This window comes from Rhamphochromis sp. 'chilingali', assembly GCF_963969265.1.
Source record: "Rhamphochromis sp. 'chilingali' genome assembly, chromosome: 11".
Classification (NCBI taxonomy): domain Eukaryota; kingdom Metazoa; phylum Chordata; class Actinopteri; order Cichliformes; family Cichlidae; genus Rhamphochromis; species Rhamphochromis sp. 'chilingali'.
Window position 1 is genome coordinate 556,067 of NC_137938.1, and position 10,609 is coordinate 566,675.

At 41.6% G+C, this 10,609-nt stretch overlaps 1 long non-coding RNA gene across 3 annotated transcripts; it reads left to right on the forward strand.

Moving 5' to 3' along the window:
* The first annotated feature begins 2,080 nt into the window (after nucleotides 1-2,080).
* On the forward strand, nucleotides 2,081-9,967 carry LOC308405418. 3 transcript variants are annotated; one of them, XR_013973331.1, is made up of 4 exons: nucleotides 2,081-2,170; nucleotides 2,319-7,022; nucleotides 7,970-8,130; nucleotides 8,926-9,967. It is a non-coding gene; the product is annotated as an uncharacterized lncRNA (long non-coding RNA). The 3 variants fall into 3 exon arrangements; XR_013973332.1 differs by having other exon boundaries at nucleotides 8,010-8,130; XR_013973330.1 differs by having other exon boundaries at nucleotides 2,319-8,130.
* Nucleotides 9,968-10,609: the final 642 nt, after the last annotated feature.

Consider the following 10,609-nt stretch of genomic DNA (forward strand, 5'->3'; position numbering starts at 1 on the left):
CTCGAGAGCAGTGATGTTTTGGGGCTGTCGCCGAGCAACACGGACTTTCAACTCCCGCCACAGATTTTCTATGGGGTTGAGGTCTGGAGACTGGCTAGGCCACTCCAGGACTTTCAAATGCTTCTTACGGAGCCACTCCTTTGTTGCCCGGGCAGTGTGTTTTGGATCGTTGTCATGTTGGAAGACCCAGCCTCGTTTCATCTTCAAAGTTCTCACTGATGGAAGGAGGTTTTGGCTCAAAATCTCACGATACATGGCCCCATTCATTCTGTCCTTAACACGGATCAGTTGTCCTGTCCCCTTGGCAGAAAAACAGCCCCATAGCATGATGTTTCCACCCCCATGCTTCACAGTAGGTATGGTGTTCTTGGGATGCAACTCAGTATTCTTCTTCCTCCAAACACGACGAGTTGAGTTTATACCAAAAAGTTCTACTTTGGTTTCATCTGACCACATGACATTCTCCCAATCCTCTGCTGTATCATCCATGTGCTCTCTGGCAAACTTCAGACGGGCCTGGACATGCACTGGCTTCAGCAGCGGAACACGTCTGGCACTGTGGGATTTGATTCCCTGCCGTTGTAGTGTGTTACTGATGGTGACCTTTGTTACTTTGGTCCCAGCTCTCTGCAGGTCATTCACCAGGTCCCCCCGTGTGGTTCTGGGATCTTTGCTCACCGTTCTCATGATCATTTTGACCCCACGGGATGAGATCTTGCGTGGAGCCCCAGATCGAGGGAGATTATCAGTGGTCTTGTATGTCTTCCATTTTCTGATGATTGCTCCCACAGTTGATTTTTTCACACCAAGCTGCTTGCCTATTGTAGATTCACTCTTCCCAGTCTGGTGCAGGTCTACAATACTTTTCCTGGTGTCCTTCGAAAGCTCTTTGGTCTTGGCCATGGCGGAGTTTGGAGTCTGACTGTTTGAGGCTGTGGACAGGTGTCTTTTATACAGATGATGAGTTCAAACAGGTGCCATTCATACAGGTAATGAGTGGGGGACAGAAAAGCTTCTTACAGAAGACGTTACAGGTCTGTGAGAGCCAGAGATTTTCCTTGTTTGAGGTGACCAAATACTTATTTTACACCCTAATTTACGAATAAATTCTTTACAAATCCTACCATGTGGATTCATGGATTTTTTTTTCACATTCTGTCTCTCACAGTTGAAGTGTACCTCTGGTGCAAATTACTGACCTCTGTCATCATTTTAAGTGGGGGAACTTGCACAATCGGTGGCTGACTAAATACTTTTTTGCCCCACTGTATCTATCCATGCAGTGTTGCCAACTTTGCGACTTTTCGCCATATTTAGCGAGTTTCCAGACCCCCTTAGCGACATTTTTTCTAAAAAGCGACTAGCGACAAATCTGGCGACTTTTTCTGGTGTTATTGGAGACTTATTTATGACGACTTTTTGACGTGAAAGCGAGTATCGCTTTTACTCTCAACAAGCAGCGGTGCTGCCGTGGGCACCTCGCCCGTTCCAAAGCGCTCACAGGCGAAGGATAGTCCTCCCCCAGCTGCTATCAGGGCAGAAGATGTTCACCCCTATGCGTCCAAATTGCAAATGAATCGCGCATGAGCGAAGCCGCTGCTCCTGCACTGACTGTAACGCAGTCAGTTCTTCTTTAATGTTATGCTGTTTTGTGGATCACAAGGTTTAAAACTACTTATAAACACACACACACAAAGTAACTCCACCAGAGTGCCTGGAGTTACTTGTCGGTTCAAACCCAGATAAAGGAATAAGGTTGGAAAGTGACATTGAAAAAAAACAATAATTGCTAAAACAAATTTAATTTGTAGTTCTAAATAAACTCTAAATGCATTAAGGACGTTTTTTACTCACTTTATGTCTCTTCCACAACGTAGGTTACAATTACTGTGTTGCCCTTAAGGCGTTTCTCTGAATAAATAGGTTCAAGATTTGCCATTAAAAAATTAATGTGTTGTTAAAATGAATAATTCATGCTTTACATACGTTTTAGTTAAAAGGAAAATATCGCTAAAATGTATTTCCCGTTCTGGCGGGGCACTTCCGGTTCCGCTCGAGCACTTCCGGTTTGGGTCAAGCGCTCGGTTTTGCTGAGAAACAGGCTCATGCTAAAGGCAGTATGGAGATGTAATCTAATGCCATCTACTCCGAATTATCAGGCCGGAACGCCGTAAGTTACTTTATATGACAGTTTGTACAGATAACTTTGGATATTAATGTGTATTTGCTAACATGAATGTTTTAGTGAGAGTAATGCATTTTATTGATGTAAACATGCTTCTGCCTGTTGAGATGGAGTTTATTTTCTGTCATTTCAGTTTTCACCACATGTTCATGGAGACAATTAAACAAGCTGCAACTAAACTCCAGGGTCTTCATTTGTGGTTTAACTCGGTGTCACCAACATCCTCGTTGAAAACACTACAATTACATTGGGTGACCAATTATACAAATTAGGCGATGACGTCATTTAGCGACTTCTAGCGACTTTTAGGACAGCCAATAGCGATTTTCCTTACTGAGGAGTTGGCAACACTGTATCCATGAAGCCAGATGACACCAGTAAGTTCAACACTCTCAAAAACATGAAAACCCAGATAACGTCTAATATCCTGCTTCTAGATTCGGATAAAACTGAGCTACTGCTTACTCAGGATGGCATTATTGTGCCTCGAGTAACACTGAGGCATCTTGGAGTATTTTTATGTAGGCTATGTCCTTCACTGTGGATCCTAAACAAAGATGTAGGACTGCTTTCTTGCATTTGTGCAGTATTTCTAAAATTAGAAACGTCCTATCAATCATTAGCAGTTAATAAATTCTGGCTCTCTCCCCTATAGTTTCCTTTTTGTCCTTTTTTGTCTTCTCTTTCCTCGGATCTCCAGACGGTCGCAGCAGATGGCGCCGCCCCTTCCTAAACCTCGTTCAGCTGGTTTCTTCCTGTTAAAAGGGAGCTTTTCCTTCCCACTGTAACCAAGTGCATCCTCAGAGGGGGTTGTTTGATTGTTGGGGTTTTCTCCATATTATTGTTCAGTCTTCTAACATAAAGTGCCTTGAGGTGACATATAAATAAAATAGAACTCTAATGCTGAATTCAGCATTATGTTGTACAGTATTGAAATGGGAATTTTACTTCTGATTTACAAAGGAAAAACAAAAATAAACTGTAAAAGAAGTCTTGTCAATAAATATCAAAACAATTCAAGCACTGAAAATGTACAATTCTTAATTTCTTTATCTGTAAGAGTCAACCTTGGTGGTGACAGAGGCCATATGAAGCATTCCTGCTGTACTTTTTGTCCATGGGTTCACTGACTGCAAATGACTTCCATACAAGTACTGAAAATAATCATCAAGTTGAAAATCATGTTAGTTTGTCCTATTATTTCTTACGTTGGGAGACTATAGAATAATCATGTAATAATGCAGTTCCTAAACAGTTATTGCACTTTGTTTTAAATCCCCTGAAGCTGAAAATCTGCACTTCAGTCATATTTTGTACGTCAGCACACTGAATTTTAAATCAAACAATTATAGGTGAATTACATCGCTTTTTCAAATATGTATAAACTAAACTGTAATTATTACTCTCTGTTCTGCTACCACAGTGTTCAAAGGACATGTCTTTAATAAGGATAACAGCTTATCTTGTGCACACAGTCTCGTGCAGGATGTGCACTCATTTAAATGTAAGCAGTTGTTATTTGCAGAACTATGAAACTTGTTTGAAAAGGTATTTTTCAAAAAAGCAAGTAAAACAGTCCACAGTGCAAAAAGCTCCTGCCTCACTGAGTTACAAAGACTACAGAGAAAACTGCACATCTTTCCTGTCACTGAAGACTTGATAATACAATCAATGTAAACATGGCCTCAGAGGTCAGCAAATGGGATAACACGGCTTAAATCTGCTCTGTGAAAGAAATTAGACCATGCTGCCATCATGGAAATGCTGGATGAGTTAAGACTGTTATCACTTGGTTAAAATGTGTACTGAGAACATTAAACAGCCTCTACAGAAAAGCACTTAGATTGTATTAGCAAATATTAGCATCTAAATACGTTTGAATCGCCTCTGTCTGACTTGAAATACACGATTGTGACAATAACAATTACAGCATGTTTATGATTCACCATCTTTCTTACTAAAACTATGCTGTCTCTTCATTTGTGAAATTGGACCTGAAGGACAGCACAAGATGATCTACCAAATTAATTCAGATGTCTTCATGTGGTGGAAAAGTTTAATAGTTTAATCTCTTCACATTCTGAGTAAGAATACATGATTTGAAATTGATGTATTTTTGTACTAAATCTGACACAGTGGAGATTTGACACTCAGTCAAAAACAGGAGAAAACGAACCGTCGACCACGTTGATGCATGGAGTCAGGCTGACTTTGAACTCACCATCTTCATTCTGCTGTAGCTGCAAGTTTTGATAAAATTGGAAAATGAGATCTGTGGGATTCTGGGACTGTGTGTATCCATGGTAAGTGGACTGGTGCGTTTATAATATACTCAGTTTGCACTCATAGTTGAGCTTCAGTCCCCGAGGACTGTAAGATCCACGGTTCAGTCCACTGACCCGTCGACTGGTAGGCAGCCCACCTTATTCTACCACGTGGGCCACAGCCATGTATATAAGAAGCATTTAGGTACTGATAAAGCAAATATCCAAAATGAAAATAAAACAGTAAAAAATGTCAGTCCCCTCTTTGGATCTATGGTTCTTAGATTCTGGCCTTGACTCTGAGTTCAGATCTTCCACTCGAATCATGTCACAGCTGTTGCTCGAGGGACTACTGAACACTATAATTTAGTGTTCTGGTTGTTGTCTTCTCTCTCTTTCTTTTTTCTTTAATCAGAATTGAGCACATTTTAACATGAGGATAGAATTAGAACAGAATAGAGGGCATCATTTAAAAAGAGATTATTCCTCAGTCTCATATGGAAAAGTGGATTAAAAACATGTAGTATACAGTATTTGTATTTATAATTTTATAATTTATAATTATTTATAATTACATGTCATATGCTCAAAATGCACAACTTTAAAGCACTAAAGAGCGTTATATAATTTTATATTACAACTTGGTGGTTTTGGCTTCTCTGGATAGTTTCCATGACAGGAATACAAGCATGCATGTTGACAACATTAAAGGAAACTGAGATCGTTGAGTGCTGGCAGCTGTGGCCAGTGCAGTGTCTCCTGGGGGAGCAGCATCAGCAGAGTGAGTAAACTAATCAGCTCTGATTGGCTGCAAACTGGACACATTTGACGCTGTGGTAAAGACGATGTTGTACAGCACAGACTGATTCAGCACTGCTGTTATATAATAACTCTGAACACATTTCAACCCTGCACCAACACAGCACTTAAAACAAAAAGGCAAATTATTAAGGTAGACGTCCTTTAATGTTTGTCAGTTTCCATAGATATTAGTCTGTGCCTGTGCTGTGGGGTACGAAACCTATGTAAACATGCATGTGCAAAACAAAAAACACACAAAACAAACGCAGCCAATCGTGCTTTAAATCATGCTTTTTATTTGTTCTTGTTTCTAATGTCTCTGTAAAGCACTTTGAATCACCTTGTTGTTGAATTGTGCTATACAAATAAACTTGCCTTGCCTTGCCTTGCCTTGTTGGCTTTGCAGCTGATGGCACAGTGCACCATGGAGAGATGTGCAGCCACACTCCTGCACTGTAGGGACAAAATTACTGCCACACTGCTTGATCTCTGAACTCAGATATTTTCGGTCTCATTGCCACGGTGTCGTGGTCTGGGCAGGTTCAGGGTTCTGTTTTCATTTTTTCTTTCCCAACTCTCTACCAGATCATTTCACCTCTGTGGTAATTTGGTTCACCACATTTACCTGGATTTAAAGTTATTAACTTGTTTCTCTAACGGTTTTCTGCAAAATCTCCTCTTGGGCCACCATCCAGTTTCCTACAACCTTTTTAAACTGGTCTCAGTGTGACGTGTGTGACCTTTGTTGAATAAGACACACAGGTGTATAAAGCCTGGTCATGTAATCTGCATTTGCAAACACCTGTGGAAGGATGGCTCAGTGAGCTCAGTGAACGAGAATGTGGTAATGTAACGGGATGTCACTGTTGCAACAAGCCAGTCTGTGAAATGTCTTCCTTCCTAGATACACTGTGAGAGGAAGCGTTTAGGAACCACAGCAAGTCGGCCATGAAGTGTGCTGATGTAAAGCTACGAAGCTCATGTGCACAGTGCATAAGTCACCAGACTCTGCTGACTCAATAACTACAGAGCTCCTTGGTGTTAACATCAGCACAGCTTCAACTCAATTCAATTTTATTTATAAAGCACCAAATCACAACAGTCGCCTTGAGGTGCTTTGTATTGTAAGGTAGACCCTACAATATTGCATACAGGGAATTCCACGGGCAGATCCTGTAGGTGAGATGAGATAAACCTTTATTAGTCCACACATGGGAAATTTGTTGGGTCACAGTAAAACGTGGACAGTACAAAGTTACAAGCAGCTAAATTGTAGAAAAACAATGGAATAGAATAGAGTAAGATAAAAAAAAGAATAACATACTATATAAAGTAGAATAAAATACTATGTTTTGTCAGCAAAATTACACTTAGTGTTATTGCACATGTGTGGGTTTGATCAGTTGGAGTCTTTGTTGTGGAGTCTGACAGCAGTGGGGAGGAAAGACCTGCGAAATCTCTCCGTCCCACACCGTGGGTGCCGCAGTCTCCCACTGAAGGAGCTGCTCAGTGCTGTCACAGTCTGCTGCATGGGGTGGGAGATGTTGTCCATCAGGGATGACAGCTTAGCCACCGTTCTCCTGTCACTCACCACCTCCACTGGGTCCAGAGGGCATCCTAGAACAGAGCTGGCCCTGCGGATCAGCCTGTTCAGTCTCTTCCTGTCCCCAGCAGAGATGCTGCCACCCCAGCAGACCACACCGTAAAAGATGGCTGAGGCCACCACAGAGTCATAGAAGGTCTTCAGGAGTGGGCCTGAGTCTCCACAGCAGGTACAGCCTGCTCTGCCTTTATAATAATGTAGAGTATTATACGTTAACTTGAATCCCGACCTATATAAGGTTCATCATGTTCACTCATTTGTTGATTTTGTTGTCATTTTGTAACCAAAGTTGCTCTGAAAATTTTCTAACAGAGATGTGAGAGGGCTGACAAGCTGTCATGTAAAAACACGAGTAAAGATAAAATTATATCGAGATTAAATCCTGTTTATTTGTGAAATTGGCTGCCTGTGAATTAAGACAACTGTTCCTGTAACTTTTACAGAACTTTCCTTTGTTTCCACACAAAGCCTATGAAAACATTTACAGGCTTTAATCAGCTGTCAAAATACATTTGTAATAAACGAAAACAGAACACGTTAATTTTACTACATTTGTTTTTCAGGTATGATTATACAAATACTCAGGACGAGATTTTATTAACTGGTGTCCCTCAAAAACAATGACATTGTCAGTTTGTAGCACACAGTGTGAGCCACTGTATGACGTGTGCACAGGCAGGAACCAGAATGCTTTACAGCTGCTGTGAATTATTCAGTATCAGTGATTACTGGTATTTGATTTATCCAATAGCCCGTGGTGGGTCAACATGAGTTAGTTAAAGACAGAGAGCATGCCTGCTTTAGTCTCCAAAAACATTTAATGTAAATATATGAGGGATTATGAATATTTCATCCTGGTCTGGTAACTGTGTGGCAGAGCGCCAGCGTGCAGAACCAGCCATCTGGCATGTTTCAGACTTTGTCGTCGTCGGGCAGCGTCTCCCCGGCTCCATCATTTTCACTTTTACTCCATTACGTTCAGTGCTGTTAAATGTCACCATGAAGGAGGTTAACAGATGATGTCAGTGACACCGCTACACCGTCACATCAACAGCAAACTCAAGCTTTACTAATCATCTCAGCGCTCTCTCCCTCTGTCTCTCACCCCACTTGTAGTGTAGGATTGATATCTGATTATGTCGGGTCACTCATCCAGATGGACCCACATTCAGATGCCCAACCACCCCACCCTACACCACACCTGACCTCTGACCTCCTGTAGAGTTGCCGTGGAAACCTGTTCCATAGAGATGAGAAGGGAGGGTAAAAAGAACTCGGTAAGAGGAGGAGGAGGGGAGATATCCATGTTTCGTATTCTAGGCCCATCTCATGGGTGGTTGATCTCCATGAATACAGAGAGAGTTGGCCATGAACGTCATCCAGCACCCCCACCCCCACCTATATCTTTTCTGTCTCCTTGCTTAGGTTCTCCACCTCTCTTCTCTTCTTTTACTACTCTCTGTTCTTCCCTGTCTCTGTCTTTTCTCTGCTCTGGTGCCAGACAGATGGTTCAGACAACAAACATGTGATGTTCGCAGAGCCACCCTGACTACCCAAATAAATAAACAGGAGGAAACAGGAGATTTCTGTCAATAAGACATACTCTTTGTGAGCACACGTGCACTCATTCTGCTTTCATGACATTTGTACTCAGATATACATTTAAGCATTAATGAATTACAGTGTAACTGGAAAATATTCACGGTGCTCTATTTGTTCTACATCGTGTCATGTTACAGCCTTATTTCTAAAAGCGATTCATTTTATTTTTCATCTCAAACACAGTACTTTTACATTCTGGGGTGGCTGTAGCTCAGGTGGTGGAGCTGGTCACTAACTGGAAGATTGCTGGTTTGAGTCTGCTCCAGTGTCCTTGGGCAAGATACAAACCCCGTGTTGCTCTCCGATGCATCTGTCAGAGTGTGAATGTGTGTGAATGTTAGATATTACTGCTGTGACTGCGCTATATAAGAACCAGTCCATTTACCAATAATGAAGAAGTAACACAAAACACAGTTTTCTTGGAAATGTATTAAAAGTAAAAAAAAACATAACATTTTGACTCTCTCCAGAGATCTGATGATGGTTGTGCATTAACACTGCATCGACCTTGAGGAACTACCAGACCCCCGTCATCAACGAGTGCCCAGTGGAGAGAGTGGACAGCTTCAAATACCTCGGAGTTCACATCACGCAGGACCTGTCATGGTCCTGTCACATCAACACCGTGGTGAAAAAGGCCCGTCAGCGTCTCTACCACCTCAGACGCTTGAGAGACTTCCAACTGCCCTCCAAGGTGCTCAGGAACTTTTACTCCTGCACCATAGAGAGCATCCTGGCGGGAAACATCTTAACCTGGTTCGGGAACAGCACCATGCAGGACAGACGAGCTCTACAGAGGGTTGTGCGGTCAGCTGAGCGCACCATCCGCTCCGAGCTCCCTGACCTGCACTCAATCTACAGCAGGCGGTGCTGGACCAAGGCCAGGAAGATCGTGAAGGACCTCAGCCATCCCAACAACAGACTGTTCTCTCTGCTGAGGTCAGGAAAGCGATTCCGCTCCCTGAAGACCAACACAGAGAGACTGAGGAGGAGCTTCTTCCCGCAGGCGATACGGTCTCTCAATCACACCACCACACAGTACTGACCCACACATATGGTTCTTACACACACACTGGACTTTCTGGACTTTGGTTTTGCACAACACTGGTCACTATATTCTTCATTTCCGGTTAATACTTGTACAGCTGCTGTTATTGTGTATATATTTATTTATATTTAGATTTCTTCATACATTCTTATATAGTTCTATATTGTGTATTTTGTTGTACAGTTATTTTATTTTCAACTTTAATTTATATATTTTATCTTATTCTTCCCAGTTAAATTTACCCTTCATTCTAATTTGTGTTGTACAGTTATTTCATTTTTAACCTTAATTTATATTTTATTCCTTCCTAGTTAAATTTACCCTTTTTAAATTTTCATATTTATTTCCTATCTTATTCATAGCCTTTTCCTTTTTTGTTCTCTTTAGGTCACGAGCAGTTGTCCAAGCATTTCACTACATATCGTACTGTGTATGACTGTGTACGTGACAAATAAAATTTGAATTTGAAATTTTGATTTGATGGAGCTTGTGAGGGTCGAGGTGTGCCGAGCTCTAAGGGTCGTACTCAACAGGACTCGAGGCTGTAAGTGCTGGATGATCCGATATCCTCGTGTTGGTGTTGTTCCCAGACCATCATGAAAATGTTGTTCCAGGTTCAACATTGCAAGTGACCAATCACATTGTTGTGATGTTATTCTTTTGCGCGCCAAGCCATTCGTGCATTTATGAAATTCCAATGTTGCAAGGACAATATCAATTCTGCTTACTGTTTATTAAAGGGTTACGGTTAGGGTCAGGGTCAGGGTCCGTTGATCGGCAGACAGAGGCGGTTTCACGCAGCTTTAGTACAGTTTTTTGTTTTACGCCGGTTTTTCCCGAAGTCGCAAAAGTATGATGTCACAACATTCTGATTGGTCACTTGCAATGTTGATCCTGGAACAACATTTAGTATGATGATCTGGGAACAACACCAACACGAGGATATCAGATCAACCGTAAGTGCTGCAAAAAGTGCTTCAGTGAAGTTGAACAAGGCTGTGAATACAAAGCTCACAGTCATCAATTTGAATTTAAGCTGATGGTGGTCTTTAGTAAAAAAAAAAAAGTCCAAGAAAAGATGGAGGCAAAAATGTCCTTGATATTTT